The sequence below is a fragment of the Lathamus discolor genome, chromosome 6, assembly GCF_037157495.1.
Source record: "Lathamus discolor isolate bLatDis1 chromosome 6, bLatDis1.hap1, whole genome shotgun sequence".
NCBI classification, from domain to species: Eukaryota; Metazoa; Chordata; class Aves; order Psittaciformes; family Psittacidae; genus Lathamus; species Lathamus discolor.
Window position 1 is genome coordinate 50,732,519 of NC_088889.1, and position 23,005 is coordinate 50,755,523.

The 23,005-nt window shown below is 44.2% G+C and overlaps 1 protein-coding gene across 4 annotated transcripts in view; it reads left to right on the forward strand.

The window, feature by feature from the left end:
- The window catches only part of LOC136017994 (uncharacterized), a 77,805-nt gene that overhangs the window by 19,169 nt on the left and 35,631 nt on the right, over positions 1 to 23,005 (forward strand). Inside the window, exon 1 of one of the 4 annotated variants that reach the window (XM_065686817.1) lies at positions 13,972 to 14,149. The exons of the other annotated variants lie outside the window; for them this stretch is intronic. The gene's annotated coding sequence lies outside the window, so the exon portion shown is untranslated. Of the gene's footprint in view, positions 1 to 13,971; positions 14,150 to 23,005 lie in introns of those variants that run through there. 4 annotated transcript variants of the gene reach the window in all.

Below are 23,005 nucleotides of genomic sequence, written 5' to 3' on the forward strand. Positions count from 1 at the left end.
CTAGTCAAAACATCCTCCATGTCATCTGACTGCTTAAATGGTCATAGAGAAATGTTTGGATTAAGCAACTAGAGGCCAGATGCATATTGAATGAATTAGTTTCTCTGCTTTATACTGTAATGACAATGCCTTTAGAGAAGCCACATGAAAGGAACATTTCTCAGAGGATCTCTTCTGAGTTCATGTGTTTAAAACTGCAAACTTGAGTACTTTTATTCACAGTTAAAAACTTTCTAGGTTTTTTTGGGAGATGCTTTTTCTTGGTTAAGTTTTGTGGCAGGGCAGCTGTAGTATGTGTGTTTGCTGCTGGTGATGGGTTGGTCTTGGAGTAGAGGAGGTTGTATCCTCCTGTTTGAGTCCTTGAGCTCTTTTCAATTTATGCCTTCCTGTGTCAGCCCCTCTGAGAAGCTTGGTGATAGGTGTGGAGGGATATTAATTTTTTATCTTCAAAATAATGGAAGTGCTTGCTTATATTGACCTGGAGTAATACCCCAAGCATGGTAATGACTTTTATTTCCATAGGAAAAGATGGATCACTTTCTTTCCTTCTTTAGCCTTGTTTGACTTAAGGTTGCTCTAAGCAGTTGTTTCTTCGGCTGTTTTCAGATACCAGCCAAAATACTGACTTTCAGCCTTCAGAAGGCTTTATATGTAGGTTAAATGAAGAAATAATTCAATCAAAGACTTAACCATGTCACTGCAGCATCCCTTAGGTAGGTATAGTCACGACTACATAAAACTGCCAGAGGTGTAAAGTAAGAAGTTGATTGTCCTTCTCCTTAGAAAACCTGGTTAGAATTAGTGGTCACTTAAAATAATAAATTTTCAGAAGGCCTTGTAATTGACAGTTGTCTAAATTCAGAATTCAGTTAGTTGTCTGAATATTATTTCTGAGAGAAAATGTCATTTCCTTCTCTTACTGCCACCAAAATTAGAGATGCTCTTAAGGACTCCAGGATGAGACTAGCAGTAGTCATCTCCATGCTGCAGCAGTTTCTCTCTTTGACTCTTTTTGGCTAGTGTATTAAAACTCCTCCAGGTAGGCTGCATTGTGTTTAAATTAGCTGGTCCTTTACCTCAATTAAGAAGCTTTCTTGGCTAAATGTTTAGTGTTAGTGTTGAGACAGAAGATTTCTTTAAGTAGCCTGATGCCAAGGTTATTGGTCTGTTAACTGGGGGGGGGGGGGGGGGAAATAGAAAAGATCCAAGGACTATGCAGCTTGCTTGAGCTTTCTACCCTTAGAAGTTTGGCAGGCATGTGATGAAAGAGACTCTTGCTTCCCTGATGGAAACCCCTTGGATAAAACTTTCTTTGAGTCGAGAGACTTTATACATCTGGTATGGAAAAGCCTGCAAGCACACCCAGCTCACAGCATCTGTGGAAAAACCAGCTGCTGTGTCTGCTTGTGAGTGGTTGTCTTGGGGATATGCCTAAAAGTCTGTTTTTTTTCCGTTGCTTGAGCACAGTATCAGGCTTGGCACACTTTGTCACATAAAATAATATGGATAGGGTTTGCAGCTTGCCTAACTTTTAAAGAGCCTATTATTATAACCTTGCCATAATGCATTAATTATGCTGTCGAGGTAATGATAGTGGTATACTAGTATAGCTACAGTGGCTTTAGTTCTATGCTTCCAAGTCAGCATGTTGCAGAGGTACAAGGCAGTTCTGTTCTGCTGTACCTGCTTCCATGTCACCTTTGTATTGGTATCCGTAAAATAATCCTCTGCTATCCCTCGCAAGATTGCAAAAGCTGCAAGGATGAGGTGTGAGAAAACAGGCTTGGTGCTAATAATTTAGAAGCCAGATGCTTAATACTTTCTTAATAGTTGCAGTTGCACACATAAAAATAAGATGTATATATTGATATGATATAAAGACCCTGCAAAATGCTTACAGTGTGATTTTTTTTTTTTTAAGCACATAAAACTACTTCTAGAAATAACTATTCATGTTATACTTAACTGTGTAAATATTGGACTGAACTTGACATGTCCCAGCAGTCATGCTTAGTGAAATACTTTATAAGCTGTACTGATCTGCAAATTAGACAATCACCTCCTTTTTGGTGGGAAACATGACCCTACCAAAGGCAAGTCTTTGGATTCATTTCAGTTGCATGTGATTTTTCTTTCCAAGTCTAGAATTAAAATTAATGGAAGTAGCAGGGAGATGGATGCTGATTGGATTCCCTTGAGTTCTTGAGAGGATTTTTGGGACACCTCTGAAGCAAAGAGGTGAGGGAGGAGCTGTCAGCCTTCTTAGTTTGGCATGCTTGTGCCCTGGTGTGTTTCATCTACTGAGCAGGTGCTGGAGGGCACCAACTTGGTGTGTGCTTTGCAAGCTTTGCACTGAAGCACTCTGGTTTGAGATATGAGATTGCTGTATCTTTTCCCTGGAGCCTGAGCTAAACTACTCACCCTGGAATTGAAAAGAAAAAAACAGCTGTTATTAGCAGATCAGAAAGAACGGTCTGCTGGCTGCCTAGTGCATGAGTTACGCCACAGCCTGGAGCTGGGCTTTTTGTTAAGAGCAACTTAAATAAGGAAAGCAAACAGACCTCTGAACAGAACAGAAACCAAAACTAACAAAGGAAGCACCTGCTATTCAGATGAGCTGATATAGGTGAGAGAGGAAAAAACAAGTTGTCAGACACCTCCAAAGGGTTGCTACTTTGTCCATAGACGTACAGTTCCGAGATTACAGGGATTTCATAGCCCGATGAGGGTGATGCATATTTGCCTATCATGCAATCCTAAGCAAAAGCAATCTGGGTGATGGAAGACTGGCATAAGATGCTGAGCTAGGATGCAAGAAAATTATGTACCAGGTCTTGTTTTGTTTAGATGAGTTGAGATGCACCTTTCTAGGGCAGCTCTAATTCTGTTCTCCACTGTGGTTGCAATGAGAAGTACAGTGAGGAGGAAGGGAACCTGGTCCCAGCATCCACCTCCATTTTCAGCTTGTGTAGTAAAGCAGAGCGCAGCACCAGTGTGTAGCAACACCAAGGATCTTGCTTGGCTGCTCTGCACGAGCATCTCTCCATGTCAGTATGGTGGGAGCCCTGGTCTGTAGGACACTTATGTTCATGCTAAAGTGGGTTGGTTTATTTGAAAGTTTGGCACAAGGTAGAGATGCTTAGGTTAGTGTTTTCAATAGTATGGAATTTGCAATGCTGGGTTAAGGATGCACCCCTGCAAACAGGGGAGCAGGAGGGCTATTTGTTCTGGTGACTCTTCTAGTTGCCAAAAGCCTGGCTGGTATGAGGTGGGAAAGGAAACGAGAGGAAGGATTGTTGTAGCTCAGTGTAAATAGTAGGTACGATATGACCACAGGCTGCATTGTTGGCACGTAAATCTAGTGAACAGGAGAGAGGACAGGCTGCTTGTATTGACACTGCTGTCAGCTCTCATTTTCTCACAGCTGGGGGACCATGAATGCACAGACTCCATTGACGGGATGTCCTGGTTTTAATCTTCTTGGTGAAGAGATTTGTGTGCTTTGAAGCATAACATGTTTCTGTGTGTACCTTCCCAATAACAAAGGGGTTTGCATGCCATTGCTAAATGGTCTCTGCCAGCCCTGAGGTGGCTAGAGCCATGTCGCATATCTTCACCTCTTTGTGGACTGGGAGATGGCTGGTCCAGAGTTTTCATCACTCATTTTTACTGTCTGTGATGTCCATAGTGCTCGAAGTCTTTTATTTAACCAGCAACTGATGAGAGAATCCTCATAAAATTTTAGTAACCTATCATTTTATTACAAGTTTTGGCTCCTTTTATTCAGAAGTGAGTAACCTGGTGTAAGAGTGCCTGGTTGCTCATGGCATGCGTGAATGCTTGAAGCTGCCAAGAGTGGGAAGTACAGGAGGAGTGCAGAGAAACAGGAAGATTTGGTCAACCTGCTTGGAAAGTAGCTAGCAAGCAAATGCTTCCTCTTACACACACATGTGATTTCTGATATCAAGGCAGAAGGCCGACAAGGTGCCTTGCCTTGGAGGACAAGTTGAATGATCTGCATAAAGTCCTCTCTTGGGGCAGAAGTGGCTAAAAACCTTCAGAATAAGAAACCTGCACCTCATCTTTGTTGCTACTAATTTGTTCTGGATGGTTGGTTGCTGCATGGAAAAGGATCATTGAGCTCTGCTCTGTATTTTACTTGTGTTGCATCTGTCCCTGGTTCAAGGGAGATGGAGATGTCCTCTGCCTGAGCCATTAACCTGTTTCCTGGACCTTTCTGTGTTCATGCATCTACTGACAGAGCAACCCTAAAGTGGAGCTGATCAGCATCCTCCTTGCCGTGAATGTTTCTCCTCTTAATGACAGGTATTTTTGTTTTGGAGCAAAACCACACCTGGAGTACCCCTGTCAGGTTTGCTTGTGCCAGGTTTTGCCTAGGACACTTGGTGAAACAGAGGAACTGCTTGGAAGGAGTGCTCTGGTCCTTCAACTGCTAGAGGACAGGTACTGGAATGAAGTAGCTTCAAACCCCCTCTGTTCAGCAGTATGTCACAATACTGCCTTCCTATTCCTTGTGTGTGCCATTTTTCACAGCCATCCAGCCTCATCTCCCAATTAATGGTTTTGGTAAGTGTTTGCTGTGGAAAAGCTTGTGGTATAGGGAGGTGATCCTGGAATATTCATGGAATATATATATGTACATATATATATATAACGCCTGCCTGGTGTTACAGGAGTTTTGTAAGCATGGTCTGCTTGTTGCAGCATCTAAGATCGCAGTGGTTGATGTAGCAGGGATGTCCAGGTACATGGAGATACCTGTTGCCCTCAGATTTCCTCTGTAAAGCTTGTAGCGAATTAATGAGAGTAGTTGCCTTTTGTAATGACCTGATGGTTGTGGATGTTGAGTAAATTTTGTACAACTTATTTGGAGGATCTCAGTCCTGGAGTCTGAGCTGCCTTTGGGTTAATGAGGGATTGCTTCACTTTTTCATGTCCATTTGAACACTTGCAGTTTCTGTTTCAGAGTGACATGCTATGAAGAAGACAGGACATGATGTATCTCCCTGCTTTGGGCTCTACACCAGGGAAAATTATGTTTCCCCTCCAAATTCTCTGCCCAAGATAAAGCAGGTGGTGGTTGCCCTCTGCAAGGACAGTTAGAAGCATCTCTGATCTCTCCTTGATTTGCTCACATTGCAGACTCCTGGCAGAGATGGTCTCTTTAGGATACTAGGAGAGAGGGCTTAAATGCTGGAGCCCAGATCTCTCCCAGCTTTGCTGCAATGACAATGTATGTTAGCTCAGGAGTGGAAGACCTGCATGCTGGCTCCAGCCAAGGTCCAACTCGGCCTGTATCCCTCTGCTAATGATGACAAGAGTGCATCCTGTGGGAAGAAGAATGAGTCACTGGGTTTAAGAGCTGCAGAGCATCTTCTTGTCCTGCAGTTTGCATGTTACTTCCTATGACTTGCTCTAAGTTACATGCCACAGCCCAATTATGGGTCACTAATTACTTCTTCCTCTTTGCTTCTTTAATCTGCTGTTTTATGGTCTTTCACTGGGAACAGTCGTTCTTTGCTCCTAACTTGGTTTGCATGACACCAGTGGCTCTTGCAGGCTTTGTTTCTCACCTTGGTACATAGATGCCTTCTTTATGATGTCCATGGCTTCATATTTCATGACAATGTACTGTGTGCCTTGACTTCTGCTCTGCAGTCTGCATTTAGGCAAACACTGTGGATGCTTTGAAGAGGATTAGAACTGGCATTCTAATTGGAGAGAAAATAGGGTAATTGCAGACTTAGTTGAAAAAGTGTTCGGTGCTTCATTGCATTGACTTTCTTGCTGGAGGAGTTGTTGAACATAGTGAAGAGAAGGAATTTAGAAACATGCCCACATCACCCCACATCTATTACTCATCAGGCATTTTGTTGCACATCTTGCATTTATTTTGTTGCTGAAACATGAGGCAATTTATCAGTGTTTCTAGTCTGTATCTGGATACCTCTTTGTGCTGTCTGTCTTTCCAGCTAAAAATGAAGTGAGAGCAATGCTCTCAGCGGTTCATTTAGAGGAAGACAGAAGCTGGCTGCTCTCTTCATTTAGTCACTCACTTAAAAGTACTGAAAGCTGCAAATGAACTCGTTTTAGTTTTCCAAATGCTGTGATATGAAAACAACCAGCCCTGTTTCCTCAAAATTGCCAGGATTGATGTTCATCCTCATGACAATCTAATGCATCCAAAGCCCAACTCACAGGTTCCTATGCAAGAGCAATACTACTTGAGATGGCTTGATGGAAATAATAATGCCTCCAGTGAATTGATTGTCATGCTCCAGAGTAGATAGTACACTTTCCAGCAGCTTAATTTACTGTGGTGCATGGGGAGAACAGCTCTCTGGTGGTGGTGTATTTTTCTGGTCTAGCCTCAGCAAAGATTTTTTCTTTGCATCTCTTGATTTCTGCTTTGTGCATATAGAGGTATTAACTGGCATGGACTTTGGAGGAAAAGGGGAAGCTGTGCCAGTTAGCGCATATGTTGAGGGCTTTTGCTCAAGGTGACTTGTGAAGGGAGCAGGTTAGAAGTTAAGCCTACAGATCTCTCATTCTGTGCCAAGCCTTGGTGTTTTTTCTTTGCTGGTCCATGTTGAGAGGATTGAAGATCCACCAGCAGCAAAACAGTAGAAACTGGCTGGTGATAGGTTTGGTGAAACTTATCCTGCATGTCTTTGTTTCTATTCCCAATGGGGTTTCCTTAAAACTCTTCCCCTTCCCCATCTTCTGGTGGCTGGTGCTAGATCAGATTGAGAAGGGCCTTTGTCCATGGCAAGGGCTCCCAAGCACTAAGATGTCTAATTTAGTTCATGATAGGTCTGAGCAGAGGAAACAGCTGCCTGCCTGGCTGAGTGCTGATTGCTTGGTGGGATTTCTCCTCTCCTTTTCCTTTTTGGGTCATACCGTGGTACCTGGCATGGTTTCCTGTGAAGCTTGTGTTTGATGTGCGTGCAGAATTTGTTCTTCACCTGGGACCAGAACATGAGTATTCCTACTTTAGGAATAGCAGCAGCAAAGCCAGGCTGTTGTCATCTGCTCTCTGAAAGCACTTGGTTGCTGTTTCCCCATGCCACAGCAGAGCACTGCAGACTTCTCCATCTTTTGCTCCAAACGCAAGTAGCTTTCTTTGGTCTTTTGTGTTCCAGAAAAGCCTTGTGGTAACACAGCACCAAAATTCTGCTGTTCAGGTTGAGGTATGCCATGGACATGTCCTTCCCCTGAAGGGAGGAGGAGAGCATGGACAGATGTTATGCATCACATCGGGTGACCTGCTACAGTGTAGTTAGCATTAGCTGTCCCAAGAGCTAAAATTCTGTGGGGTTTGGTGTGCCCATGTGTCCCTTCCATCATGGGATGGAATTCGGCGCAGTTTAGTTTTGCAAAGTAGTTGAGTGTTGCTGGAGAGCTTTCTTCTGACCTCCTGCCTTCCTGCTGGAGCAGAGCCTGTGAAGTGCCAGCCTTTGCCGATCTGAAGTCAAGGGGCTGGTGTCTCATAAGGTGCATGGCGCAGGGAATGGAGAAGCCTTGTGACAGGTTGGGAGCAGTCAGCATCTGTGGTTGTGCTGAGCATGTTACGTACCCACGTGCCAGAGAGTGTCTGTCAAGGCTTGGGTTTGCAGACAGAAGAGCTCATTAGTTAGGGCAGCTCGATGATGTGGCAGGGGGCCCACGTTTGGCTACGCCTTTGGGCAGCTGCTTGAAGGGGAGGTAGTTGCTGAAACATTCATAAACTTGGCTGTGAGCAGACTTCCCAGTTTCCTTGTCCACGGTGGAGATGGAGGAGTGCAGCCAAGAGCTGCAGTACTCATCCCAGGGGAGGCAGCAGGGAGCAGCCTTGGGAGCCTGCTGCTGCCTGACATGCTCCTCTGCATCAGCTCTCTTGATTAATTGCCATAATAAATTTCTGACTTCAGAAGCCTGAATGAGCAGAGCTCTGCCAGAGCAGTGCCAGGAGTGGTGGCTTTTTCTATTAATTTTTTTTCTTTTCCTGTAAGCTTCATATGAAAGAGAATGGTCTTATAGTCCGAAGAAAACTAGCAACAAAACAATGCTAAATACTGGCTGTAAACCCCCTAATTACCTGCTGCAGGCATGTTGCACTGGCAGTGGGGCATCTAATGCAAGCCCCTTGTTATCTTACCTTTTTTTATTCAGTGCTTACACAAGTTTAAGACTGTTTTAATATTATTCCCCTATATTTAGAAATAAGGGCACAATAGTTCAGCCTCTGAACACCTTCAGTCTTTGCATGTCTCACAAGATAGCTAGGAGGTGTGCTAGTATCTGCTTTTATGGCCCAATGTCCAGCACAAGCTAGGCTGACCCTTCTGGTTGTGTGCATTTCCCCAAATCACTGTTATCTTGTTTCCTGTATAAGCTTTCTCCTGGTTTCCTCCTGAAAAATAACGCTGTGGATGGTGTCAGGAGTGGAGTCAGGGAATTCGTGGTTAATTGCTGAACTTGTCCTCAGTTCAGCCCTCTCATGCCTCTTGCCATGGAAGCCTTTGTTAGCAAAGATGACACTGATAGCAGGGAGAAATGTATTTTCTGCTGCACAAGGAATTGGTTAATGTTTATGTGCCTCAGTTCCCCCATTTAAGAATGTGATATTCAAATCTTTAAAACTCCCTGTCTTCTTCCAGTCTTGCATCTCTGTCAAAATGGAATGAATTTTGTTATAAAGTCCTCTGCAACAGTGCTGTCATAAAGCTGATGCTACTTCCTAAAGACAGGCACAAAGTGTCTTTCTGCGCATCATTTGGGGAATGGCCTCTGTGACAGGGTTGGACTTGAAGCTTCCTTTTTTGGGGGGTGGGGAGGGAAGAGGGGTTATTTTTGCAGACTTTGTGGTTAAAATCTTCTATTTACAAAACCTTAAATCCTGAAATGTGGCTCCATTACAGTATGTAGTGGGATTTGGAAAAAAGTCTGCTAGAATCGTATATAACGGGTAATGGAACAGTTAGGTCATGTTGAAGTTGTTATATTTTCTGTTATGGGTGCATGTGAAGTTTGGATTTGGTTGTTGGTTTTTGGTTTGGTGTTTTTTAGTTTGGTTTGGTTTGTTGTTTTTGGGTTTTTTTAATGAATGCAGAGCTATTGTTTATCTTTTTTAAAAAAAAATAAGCAAATAATGGGCCTTCCATCTAGTAAGAATGTCCCTTTTACGAGTGTGTGTTTTTCCCAGTTAATGGTTATTTTAGTGGAGGCTGCCCTGTTCTTTCCATCTGATCTCTTGCGCACACCTCTGAATGTTTCCATTTCAGAAAGGAGGAGGACACTGGTGCCAATAGACTAACTTCAGAAGCTACTATGCAGGAAAGTGTCACAGTTCTGAGGTGTTAGGAATGACTGAGGAAAAAAAAAAGCAAGCCACCACCAAAACCCCTTAAACTTTTACTGCCATGCAAAGACAACAGAAAAACTTGCTACCTGGGGGGGAATCAAGCAACCTTGTCGTGCTAAAATAGTGCAAGTGAATAGTCTTTCCATCCTCTAAAAAGATTTGAAGAGATTTAGGAGCACTCAGTAGTTTTTAAAGAAAATATGATGCTTTATCTATTGAATGCCGCAGTTGTGGTGTCATGCTGTAACTTAAAATGGGACTTCTGGGTGCTGCGTAGCTGCAGGATGCAGGTAAGGGTTCTTTTTCTCCATATAGTATCATACTGCCAGTGTTTTTCATACTGCAGACCCAAGTGGTACCCAGTAGTTGTGCTTGCCCTCATCCCTAATGCCCAATTCCAGCCATCCTGGTGGAGCCACGTTTGAAGTAGGCAATGTTTTTCTGTCCAAGCCTCCTAAGAGCCTATTGAGAGGGAAGGGGAATGCCACCTTTTTTTTTTTTCCAAGAGCAGCTGAATGCAGTGCCCCAGTTACCACTTTTTTTCCATGGAGTACCTCAGAGGATGTACAAAAGCATCTTTAGCACTTTCAGTACAAGGACAACAAAAGGACCTAGATTATGTTGGCACTGCAGCAGGGGCTTAAATGAGTGTCACTGATTCATTGTTAAGAGATGACCCAATTTGGACTGTATTTATGGGGAGTTGGAGGGGAGAATGGACCTGTTTCAGATGACTTTTGAGCCTTAAATGTGCTTACAGGCTTTGTGTAGGGAAAACAGAGCCCTTTGGAGGGTGTTCCGCATAGACTGGCATTGTGATGCATCCTGCTCTTCCTGGCTAGACATGTGCCAATCGAAATGGGTTGACTCATGCAGCGTTTCTCTGCATGATGTTGCATTGGCTACGTAAAAAACCGAGTTGTCAGGCAGAGCCTGCCCAGCTGACTTTTATTTATTTTGGTGCATTTTCTTGCAAGGCTTTTAAAGTCTCCAGTTACTATATAATTTGTAGACTGGTCCTAGCCAAGTGGATCCTTAGCTGAAGGCTGTGACCCTACAAAGGACTGGTGAAGGTAACAGGTCGTTAAGTTTCTACACAGTGAGATGCTTTTCTTTCTCCCCTTCCCTTTCCCCTCCTGTAAATTGTCATACCGTCTGTTTGAAGCACCACCTGTGTCACAGTCCCCTGTTCGCTTCTTTCCTCCTGGGTGGGATGGCAATGAAGAACTTTCTTTTCATCTTAGAGGGCTTTGAAAGTTGGGTATTAGGGTCTACTGCCACTGTCTGCATCTCCTTCTGGAAGTCTCTTGCCTGTCTTTTTTGAATTGTTTTGGTCCTGCATCTGCAGAACTTGTGGAGGATGTAATTTCTTAGATTATCTTTTTTTTCTTTTTTTCTCCTTGCAAGGGTTCCTGTAGTCACTACACCAAGTGACTACAACCCAGATGATGCAAACTGCTTTGAGCAGGGTTCAGAGCACAAGCTGCTGTGGGCTTAAACCCATCTGCAAATTTGGGAGGGGAAGGAAGAAGGTAAGCAGGGGAAGGAAGAATGTAAGCAGGGAAAACTCATGAGGAGTCAGAGCTTGCACCATCAGCTGCAAAGCTTAGATGCATCCATTATCAAAAGTATCAAAAAATGATGTTAAATGCAGTATACTGCACAGCTGGAGGCAAGAGGAGGTGCATGGTCTTGTGGGTCCCTGGAGTCTGCCAGCACACAGAGGTCAGAGCGGCACCAAGTTGCCTGCAGCAACTGCAAAGCTGAGCATGTTAGGGCAAACTGGAGTTTCCTCCTTTCCCTGGCTTTCCAGGGGGAATGAATGGCACTTTTGATAACTAACGGCTTCATGCAGAGAGGTCTGTCTGTTGTGGGAGATGTGAACCCAAGTTCAGGCTTGGATGTTTCTCTTTTCTGTCATAGGAGCTTTAGGCTGATTATTGTTTAGTTTGTTTTTCTTCCTGATTCTTTTTTTTAAATTAAATTTGAAAATGCTGTTCCAAGTAAAGGATAATGAAAATTAAGTGACTTGCCCTACCTCTTTCACAGCCACTGCTGTGTGTAGTTAGTAGTTTAATGAGAAATAAGTAGTTTAATGAGAAAAGAGGCAAGGCAGTTCTCCTATGACCATGCTGGCTCTGCAGGACTTAGGAGTAAGATGGCATAGTAATCGGGTGTGATGTTGTGGTCTTTAGGACAAGACTGCAGGAAATTCATTGTATTCCTTTGAACAGGATGGAGCCTTTCATGTGATTTTTTTTTTTTTTTAAAAGTTTAATTCTGTAATCTTGATTCATTATCTAACAGCAGGAGCACTCCCTAAACTTGGAAATGTATTTTGGGACTCTGTTAGTCTGTCTGGGGAGCTTTGGCTGTCCCCCTGGTGTGGGGCATCTTGTCTAGCAGATGCTGGGAGGGAGTTTTGTTGCGGTGGTCTGTTGCAGTTTGCTCACCTCCAAGGTATGTTGTGGGCTGTGTTGTTCTTGCTGACACAGACCTCCTCCAAACTTCCCTTCTGCTGTGTCTCTTGTATGTGAGAAGTTGCTCCAGAGGAGCTTTCCACTGCATCTTCCCACTCGGTGAAATCTGTCTGTAGGGGTGGTCTGTCATTCATCTGTCCCAGCTCGTAAGTTGACTCCTTCCAGAGCTCACTGAAATTTCAAAAGGAATTAAAAAAGTACCTTTAACACCAGTGGCTTTGCATCAGGAGGATTGATTGCTACTGTTTCCTTCATCCTGATAGCTTTTTCTCCTGGGCTTTTTAAGTGTGTGTGGATTATAATTTTACATCCTCTTGAATTTAACAGCTGTAAAAGTACTGGTTGGAGTTATGACTGGGGATGCAGAAATTTGATGCCCATTTGTTCTAGAGCAGGTAATGCTTCAGGCACAAAGAACAGAGAGCTGTCCTGTAAAGCAATCCACTGCACATTTGCAACCAAAGTCCTGCTTCAAGCCCTGCAGGGTAATGTTTAAGGTACTCTTTTAATTTCATGTGTGGCCTTCAGTTCTAAAAGAACACAGCTGAGTCTGTTTCGTTACCATGCCACTTTTGAGTCACGCGTGCTGTGGTCCACAAGCCTGCAGAGTGGCTTTTCTGCCACTGCCCTTGTCCCTGATGCTTTTAACCTGGTTTCAGTTTCATCTGCCTGCTTTTCCCTAATAACCTCTTGCCCTATTTCAGCTACATTTTTTATGGTGTAGAAAGCCTGGAGAGTTAATTTTGTACTTGCTAGGGAGATGCAGTCTGAAATTGACAACTCACCCTGAGGGAATGCAGATGGGACTCTGGCAGCCCATCAAGAGTAGAAACAGTATATCTGGAGGCCCTTCACTGGAGATGATGAAGAGGTTGTTAGTGTATTGCCATAGGAGGACACAGGGAATGACTCCTTAGAAAGCTGGGCTGCAGTAGTTAAGCTGCTCACAGAATAGCTCATACCCATGTCCCACTCTTCCATCTGGTTTGGAGATTGTCAGTGGAGCAGTGGAGTTGCCAAACAGCCCGCAGTGTGGTTGGGGGAGCCTGTGAACGAGCTGTGGTGCTGCTGCTCAGAGTGGGTAACATCCTTGAGCATCCGTGAGTGAGGAAGTCTACAGAGCCTGGCATGGGTTTGCTCATCACCTGCCTGAGTTCCTCACTGTTGAATCCTGCAGTGCCAGGGGAGCATAAGCTCTTTTCTCTGAGGCTCCTGCAAGACAAAAGGCAAAAGTGCTCCAAACCACAACAGCTTCCACTCTAAAAATACCATAAAAGGCTGTGTCCTTAGAAGCTGGGCATGGGAGCAGTTCCCACCCACATTGCTGCAGAGTGAGTCACTAGGCTATTGCAACTGCTCTCCATGTGGATGCCCTGCTGAAGATGCAGAGAGGAGGAGCAGCAGGAGGAGGGGGAACTGCTCTGTAGCACTGTGAAAGTGATGAACAGTTACGAAGAAGAGAATGACATGCAGGCACACATGAACTCGACCAAGCTGCCAGCTGGTTTTGCTTTCGTTAGGGTTTCCTTTGTTTAGTTGGTTTTCTTTATGTTAGGGTTATTTTTTTGAGAACTTTCAGCAAATGCTGCTTGCTGATCATTTGAGCTTAAGGTGTTTGCAGCCAAGAGTCTTCTGATTGTTCAGAAACCCCAGTTTCCTTTTAGGAAGCACAGTAATTACCACAGAATAATATGAAGCTGGAAAACCCCTCTGACTTAGAAGTACGTTTTATTTACTCTCTTTAAGCAAAATTTTTCTCTCCCTCTCCTCCCTCTTTGCCTTCATCCTTCCTTTCCCTACCCTAGTGCAGAAATAGTCTGTGCTTCCTTGTGACAGATGGTGTAAAAACACATCTCCCTTATGTTAAGCACTGCTCTTACCTCTGCTTTTTATCCAACATGTAGGTACTAGGGAGTAAATTTGGTTTTGTTTTGGTTCCTTTCCTGAGGCACCACCCACCTGCCCTGGCCCCAGTGATTGTTTTCCCTTTTCCTTCCCTTTTGCTTGATGTCGTGGCTCTCTGGGCTTACCCGATTAAGTACGACAGTGGGAAATTCTATAAAAAGCTTCCTTTATTTAGACGCCAACCCAGTAATGACATCACGTGGGCACGTCTTCCAAGTTCCTCTGGGCTGAGCGGATGGAGGGAAGTGGTGGCCATGAAGCTGAGCCTTCCGTCTTTCCCAGTGCATCTCCGTGGTTCTGCTCTGTGGCTGTACTCCCCCAGCAGACTGATGCATCTACTTTAGCAAACATTTTAACAGTATAACATGGCTGTGGTTGTCTTCTTGCTCACGGCTTTCAGGTTAGTCCTTCAAAATGCTTTTTAATGGGTGTTCAACCTCACTTCTCAGGGAAGCAGAAGGCTTGCACACTCTATCTTCGATGCTAATAAATTTTGCATCGGGCCAGTCTCAGATAACTTTGGCAAGGGAGCAGGTGGACTAAAAGTATGAATGCCTGCATGGACAGGCAGAGAGCCGGGGGAATGGGTACATATGAGATGTGCTGCTTGTTTTATGGCGGAGGGAAGGGGGCAGCGGAGTGGGACAGCAGGGCAAGATTTGGCCACCGAAGTAATGGACTGACAAAGTTATTTTTTTGTGTGTGGTTTCTTAAAAAAGTATTGGTTTGAGCATTTCTGAATGGAGGAAAGCTGTGTATTTGCTGAGGCTTAGTAAGTAAAGAGTGTGACCTGGACCTTCTGGGGAAGTTATCTTTGGTTTTCGTTTATGTCTGTGGAGGAAAAAGCATGCTGTGTTGTTCTAACATTCTGGTGTACAAGCTTAGTTTGTTTAAATGTAAACACACAGGCTTTCCCTTACCCTCCTAAAGTAATTCCTGAGTATTTTTCTGTGTGATCGATAAACCAGAGCTTATTTAAGCAACTAAATGGTACAAAACTCCCTGCTGGGGGGATTTAATTGACTCCCTTTATTCGTTGTACTGCTGAAGAAAGCCATCAGGTTGCTGTACCTCATGGCCATTTTGCTATCCACTAAACGTTGATTACACCTTTAGAGCTGGGAGGATTTCAGGCAGCAGACTGAGTAGACATTTCATTTTGTCCATAATGCAGATTTTTCCAGCCCTCCCTAGGATATGGGTCAGATGAGAGGGGGGTTCCAGCCGGGCGCCAGTGCTTGCTCTGCACGGCTGCTGTGCTTGTTGACGTTATCTCCTTCCCACATTCTCCACCTTTATACTCTCAAGTATTAAAAAATAAAAATAAAGCCATATACAAACACTTTGCAGCTCAGTAGGGGTGGCCAAGATACTTTATACTCTTTAGAAGGTTATTTTGCCAAGTTAGGTGGAGCTAAAAGAAAATACAGATTTGCAGGTGCCAGTTTCAGACAGTATCTTGCCATCAGATGGCACAGAAAAGTGGGAACTTTGAGGCAGCAAACAAGATCTTTTCCCAGGGTCTCTTGTGTTCCCTGGCAAGAAAATACAGTGTGCAAAATATGACCTTAATTAAAAAACAAGCATGTTTTTACCATTGGGAAGTGACATCTGATAATGTTTTCACTGGAGAAAGGGTGTGGGGATTGTGTATTTTTAGCTGCAGCTATTCTCAAGTTGTTCTTTTATGACCTTTTCTTAATAATACATTTTTCTAACACTTTCTTTAAAATTTTTTGTAGTTCCAGAAGCTTTTTCTGCCAAAGATATGTTGCTGGGGGGAGGAGAAGAGAGAGGAGCAGCCCACAGGCAGGAGAACTATCAAAATCTGTTTACTGTGGATTTCGGTGCCTAAGAAGGTGCAATGTTAGAGTTGGGCCCATCATGTGAGAGACATTTCCCACGTCAGAGAGGTGGCTGTGCTTCAGCTTTTCACCCAGCTGCAGCAACTGTAAGATTGCCACTGCCTGCTTCTTGAAACCAGTTGAGAATGTTAAAAAAAAAAGAACTTGGACAACAGATTGAAAAGGTTGGAAGAGGAAAGCTTGGACAGAGGAATGATCTGCTGATGGAGATGCCGTAGTACAGGAATCCCATGGGAGGGCAGGCATAAGGAATGGCAGCTTCAGGTCTTTGTGTAGTGGTTTGGGCTACGTGGCTGACATAGACAGTGGCTTACTGTCTGGAGACACTAGGAACTTAGACTGCAAATGTTGTCTCTGAAATGATGAGAGAGCTAACAAATTCTCATGTAAAACCTGAGGGTCATTTTCATCAATCCACAGGCTGCTGCACTTCTCCCCTGATGTCTACAGACTGAAAAGCCAGCGCAGATCCCAGGGGTCAGAGGAGCTGGTATTACGTGAACATCAGTGTGGCCATGAAAAAGCTTCACCAAGAGAGGTGGTATAAAGAGCAGGAGAGAAGTGTTTTCAGGTTGGGTTGCAGATGCCATCTGTCTCTTGCTAGCTACCAGGAGAGGTGGTTGGGCTTTTCAAAGTGAACTGCACAGTTAAGTGCTCCATGCTTGTGCTTTCATGGCATTGGGTGAGGAAAGTAATTACTGTGCATAAATAGAAAGCACCATGTGAATGCAGGCAGGAGGAAGGACAGGCAAGAGGTGTTGGTGCCGTATCTGCGGCTTGCCACTGCGTAATGATGGTCAGTGGGGAAGTTGGACCTGCCCATAGGGCTGGAAAAGTGTCTGGCTTAGGCTGAGCCTAGGGAAGGGACAAGGAAGGTGATCAGGAGTTTCTGCTAGTTGTCAATAAATGATATGAAGGCCATGTTCTCTGAGCCAAGACTGTTTTGAGTTGGGGTAGTTGAGTATTTAATATCCTGAATAATACTTGGATTTTCTGTGCCCTTCTTGCTTTCAGGACCTGATACTTGTTATTCTGGTTGTTTAAAAAAGAAGTATAAATAAAAAGTGACTGGGTGCATGCATTCAGTGCTTTTTTGGGAACTGTAAGCTTGGCACCGTGTTTTCATGTGGCACCTGTGTTTAATTCTGCATCACTTATTGGCAGGAGCACTGCAGGCTTAGTGCCTGGTACGAGTGTTTTCTTTGTCACTGAATAAAAGAGCAATATCAGCAAGAGTGGAAGCTTCATCTGGATGGTTTTGAGGTGAAACATGGTGATAAAGCATCTGGCAGGAAGGAAGTGCTATGCATGGTAAGAAGAGAGAAACAGCAGATACTCAAAGTATGATACTCAGAGTATGATACAGCAGATACTCAAGAGTGGGCAGAGCATCTTCTGGTGATGATCTGCAGCTATAAAACAGGGGCAGCCACTTGAAGCCAGGTCAGTGGTGCAGAGCTGTCCCCACCTCTTCAAGCTATGCAGCTGAAGCATTGTCTTCTCGTGCATTTGCAGGGACCTGTAAGGTGGTGGAGGAGGTGCTGGAGTGTGTAGTCCCAGCAGGGACGGGAAGGACAGGACTGGGCTGCACCTGGATCCAGGCTGGATTTGCCAGGTGGGCTCTGAAGGGCCTCTGTCCCAAATCACCCCTTGCTGCTTCTTGTTTGGAGTGGGCTTGTTATTCTACTGAAACCCCTTCTGAAAAAAAGAGGGAGAAACAATCTGGGAAAGCAAATACTTTCTGGTATCAGTAAGCAACAGTACAAGCTTTTGTTTTCTGTCAATGGAAGGAAGTTGGATAAACACGTAATAACTTTAGTGCAGCACAGTCTTAACTGCTGCAAAAGAGATTTAGTATACACCCTCCTGTTGTGGGTCCTAGGAAAGGGTAGGGTGGGGAGAGATCCGTAAGGAGAGGATAGGCTGCTTGGAGGAGGTGCAAAAGGTGCTGCAGACATACATAGGTCTGAAGCAGGTGTCAAAGGAAGGTCTGCAACAAGTGAGCTGAGATGGGAATCCAGTTCTGGGCTTACATGGGAAATGGGGAAGAGGAAGATGAATACTCCTTGGCTTGTATTCAGCCAGGACATGGCTGAAGCAACTGTGTCTTAAATTGAAGGGTGGGCTCACAGAGGCTCTTCTCTCCTCACCTAATGGTGATGATAACAAACAGCTCTGATCTCTGCTCTCTGGAAAAATCATTCCTGCTGAAGGACTTGATGTTCTGTAAAAAGGAAAATGCAAAAATCTCCCATGCAGTTGCTATTCTATTTTGAAGTCTTATCTTAAGCCCTGCAGGCATGTTCTAACTCGAGCATGGACCTGATTCTTTGTGGTGGCCCTATTCTTTAGGGGGGGAAAACAAGTGATTTGTTTATGCCTTTTCTGTCAAAACACCCTCCACTGCCCTCAGATGCTTATTTTTTGACAACTTCCCTTTTCCAAGCCTTCTTGCAGAGTGCCAAGAAGAGCTGTGCTTCGGTAGGATGCATTCAGCTCTCCCGGGTTTTGATCTTGGAACAGGAAGATTCCCATTCCCCAGGCTGCTGCAAATGTCTTTTGTAGCAATTAACTGAAATTTGGTGTCTTTTTAGTGAACCATTTGAAGTGAATGTGTTTTAAGTGAACTGTCTAATTGTTGCTTTGTTGGGTGAATGTTAAAGCATTTTTAAGATGATAGAATCACAGAATGGTTTGGGTTGGAAGGGACCTTAAAGATCATCCAGTTCCAACCCCCTTCCATGGGCAGGGACACCTTCCACTAGCCCAGGTTGCTCCAAGCCCCATCCAGCCTGGCCTTGAAGATAAATGCATCTTTCAAATTACTTTATTATTATTATTATTATTTATTATTATTATATTTTAAACTGAGCATGTCTTCAGCTAAGTCAGACTGCATCTTGAAACACAGGTGATGGTTGGATTGTGCCAGTTTGTTCCCTGGGGAGAACAGCACCTGCTGCTGCTTTTATGGGCAGCCTTGCATGGGTCCCCATTGTATCAAGTGCTTGTCTTTATATCACTGCCATAGGCTCTCATCTGCTTAAACTTCTCCCTCTGATTTTTAGCTCATCTGAGAAGGGGTTTTGTGATTTTAGTTACATGCACTAGATGTAGGTACTGTTACCTTTCCCTTTTCACTGGGAAAACCTTTCTCAGACATTCTCATTACTAGACTTGAGCCTGCCGTGGTCCGCTTTGACTTACTTTTATCCTGCTTCCATTGTTATCCATCGTCCACGTTAGAAATGCTGTGGGCATGCAAAACAATAATTGTAGGTAATAGATCCACTCAGGTTTTGAGCATTGTTTTTTTTAAGCTCCTTGTGTTGCTTTCTCAAGCATACTCGATTGAAGATGCTGCCTGAACACCTCCAAAAAGCTAGGAATGGAAAGATGATGTCTGGTTTGATGTCTATGTGATCTGGCTCACTCAGCTGTACATCCTCATTGGTACTGGGCTGCATGGTGGCGCCTGTGGCTTCAGGTCCACACCAGACCAGTTCAGGGCTCTCCATGTACCACATGGAGTTGGACTCTAAATATGGGGCTGGCTCCAGCCATTCCTTGTGCCACCCTTCCACCTTTGAGTCTCATGGGATAAAATGAGGAATGAACCAGATGATGTGCTTTCTTCCGCTGAAACCAAGCTGAATTCATACCTGCTCCTGATGTAGTGATCATTGCAGGAGGTTTCCCAACCAGAGGTGGGAAAGACACTGGGTTGGCAAACCTGAATTTCAAGTTCAACTGGTTGGCCTAGGGGTGCTGGGGGTGTATGTTTTTACACGGTGGTACATGCCATGAAGTGTGGTAGTGCTCTGGCCATCTTCCTGATGGAGGGGTGCATGCTGTGGGCTTGGCCTCACTGTCACCGGTTGGGGAAAGGCACTGCCATTGTGGTACAGCCTCTGAGACAGCAGCATGGGGATGTGAGCAGTTGTGGCTGAGCCCTCTAGAGGCTGCTGTTCAGCTATTTAGAAAGTACCCCAAGTGCTGGGGTGCACTTGCAAAGAAAAAAGTGTTGTTGGGGTCTTTGGAGTGAATGTGGAGCTGATGGAGGTGGGGGGAAGACTCGTTTTATCCCGCAAGCAGATGTGGAAAGGTGTCAGCTGTTTACACCCGCTGCACCAGGGACTAGCATGCCTTTGCTCTCAGACTGGGGACTCCCCACTGCAGTGACAAGATATGGCCCATGCTTGCACGAGTTTCTGGTTGGTGGTGTGGGCTTGGACCATGGTTGCAGCTGCTGTTGATGGCTGGGAGCTGATCCTGCTTGCTGCAGGTCACTGGCCAGTGTGGCACTTCGCCAGTAAGCAGGAGATTGGCATCCTCTTTCACACTTGGCTCTTACCCGCATCCAGCACCAACCCACCCAGCTGTGTTTCCACCACTCCCCTAGAGCATAATTTCATTGCACTTACATCTGAAGTACAGAAACTGTCATTGCAATAATATGGTACTTACAGTACCATTTCATTTCCCTGGCTGGAAAGTTGCTTGTCTGTCTTTCAACCCCAGCAGTCTCAATGGATCCATTTATACTGTCAGGTTTAATTTTACCTTGACCACAGTAAAGTGGTACAGCCAAATACATTGTGGATTGTAAGATGTATTTTGGAGCCCTGACCAAATGACACAGGTACTGATTTCAACACTATTAAAAGCAAACAAACAGTTATTTTTATATAGGCTCCAAAGCTGACAAGCTGCTTTTAACTGGGTGTCCTACACAAGCATTGCTGTTTTGTAAGCTGAAGCATTACATGTGCCTTAAGTCTTCACCTCCAGTTGGATTTTATAAATGTTTTCGACGAAGGGAAGAGGGGAGGACTTCCTGTGTGACCAGTTTCCTCAAAGGGAACATAAGCATCAAATTTTCTTGTTTATATGAAATGTTGCTTTTGCACACACACAAAAAAAGCAAAAATTCTTGCGGCTGTTCAGTTGGGGTAATTTTAGGAATTATCAACAAGCAAAAAGGAAGGGAAAGGTTATGTTGTAATTAAAAAAAGATTACTTTCAAACTCCTTAAAAATCTGTGTATCCTAATGCTGTCTTGCATATGGTTAAAGGCTGTGAAAGAGCTTTGGGAGACATTTTCTCAGTACTTTCTAATGTCAGATCCAATATTATTGTTTTCCTGAAATTTTCTGTTACTAGACATGCTTGCAAGGGGCTTTCGTAGAAGAGAAGAAGTGAACAACAGCTCACCCATTAGCATCCTGAGATGCTGTTTGAAGGTAGTACAAGTCCAAGGTACTGCCAGCGAAATGGTCAGGGAGTGTTCTCTGCAGAGGCTGCCAAATACAAATAATTTATTGCATGGGGCTGTGTATTTGGAGGCACTGTGAGCTGAATAAACTCATTAAAGCAGCTGAAGGAATGAGGGTGTACTCAGAGAACCTCATTTAAAATACATATTTTCCTAGAGGATGGGCATTAGTGTGGCTCAGGGTCAGGCTAGTGGCTCAAGCTGCTTCCCCTCCCAAACATGGGGTGGAGCAAGGGGCTCTGGAAAGCAGTGCAGGACCCACACAGTCAGCATAGGTCTCACTTTAACATGTTTGCAACTTATAAATCATTTACCTCAGTGATTATTTTGGGTGAGCTTTCCACAGACAAGCTGCATCTCATTATTAGTAGGTTTTTTTAACTTCCTACCCATTTATTTCATCAGCTGTCCCAATGGCTTTATATGATGGTACGTTTGTTACTTCTTTATTTGTGTTTTAAAAAAGATGCCACCCCTCTCTGCAAAGGAAAGCACAGGCTGCTGGCAGCACAGTAGCTTATTTTTACATCCTTGTTCCTTTGGTTTTGGTTAGTGACCTTCACTTGCTCCACAGTGCCCAGGGTAGCATCTTAGGTATCAGCGAGGATACGTGTCCTCACCCTGCTGCTTCAGGCACGTGTTCCGTGTGGGTGGCCTCTAGCTGGCAGTGGCTGCCAAACTGAAGAGCAGTAAAGTTTTAAATAGCAAAAGGAGATGTGGTAAGAGCTTTTAGCTTACCCAAAATTGTCATGTATAGCTGGAGGCAAGAGTGAGCAGGGTATGGTAAAAGAGAAGTGTGTCCTGGGGTGTTGTACATGGACTGAAAAGAGTAAAATACAGTACTTTGAGAGGAATGCATGTCCAAGTGGAGAATTAAAGAAATGTAAACTGCTCTTCCAGTCTTAAGCAAACAGAAGAAGCTGGTTCCTAAGCTCTGTGTTTATGTAGTTCCTTTGTAGGTCAGTGCATCACCCAAAAAAAAGGGGATGGTCGTTGACATCCCCCCCTCCTTCCTCCTCAGCATTTCTGGCCTTTTTATAGACACTGGAAGGGAGGAAGGAGGGAATGCAAAGAGAAAATTAGTCTTCAATTCCCAAAGTAGCATGTGGACTTTTGCATTCTTTAGTTTGCTTCCCTTTTTTAATGAGACATCATTCAAGTAATGAAGCTTTTAAAAAACGCAGGTTCATAAAAACTTAAGCATCTTAGGATTTATTTGTGCTGGTTTTTGTTTGTTTGGGGTTTTTTTGCTATTGTTGTCTGCAAAAGATGAGTTCCTGTCAAAAAGAGCTTAAAAAAAAATGTTTGGATGCTCTTTTATTCCCCGTGAGGTCTGAAAATAGAAGCTGATGAGGAATTGCTTGCAGACTCACTATTCTGCTTGGAGGGTTTAGCTTATGTCTTCTGACATTGCAACAGCTGAGAGTTTGCAGAAGCACCAAGGCTGGGCTTATTGAGCGTAAGCAAGGAGGAGACCAAATCTCTTTATCAGCAGTCTTGCTTCTCTCCTCCCGTCTCCATCCTTGGGCAGAAGACCTTAACATGAGTGCTAAGGTAGGGCAGAAAAAATGTGTGTCAATGTGAGAGCAAGACGTCATGCTGAGAGCACAGGAAGGCTGAGGTTTTATTTACTGGCAGTGCTGCTGTGTGAGCTCACTGTGGGGAGTGTGCATAGCAAGTAATTGCAGCCTTACATTTAGTGATTTCTGTAACTAGAAGACTTGGCCAATGTATATAGATTTCATTGTATTGCCATAGTCTAGTGGCAAAGAATTAATCATTGTGGCCACAGCTTGCCATCATACTTTAAAAAGTTGGTGGCTTGGTGTAAATTGGGAAGGAAATTGGGAACCGTGTGTAATCTGCATTATAATGTGTGTAAGCCTTATAAGTTTCTCAGTGATAATGTATATATAATGTAATCTGTATTACAGGCTACTTGATGGAAGTAACCTATAATAACACTCTGAAAGGGTGTGAAGTCTTCTGCGCTTTGGGGGTCTCTGAGTTGTTGTATCTAGGTTCTGAAGGAGTGACAGCAGGGAAATTCAGCACAGGGCAGCCCAGGAATATGGAGAAAAGTCCATTTGCAGGTGCTTGTGAGGGGGATCGGAGG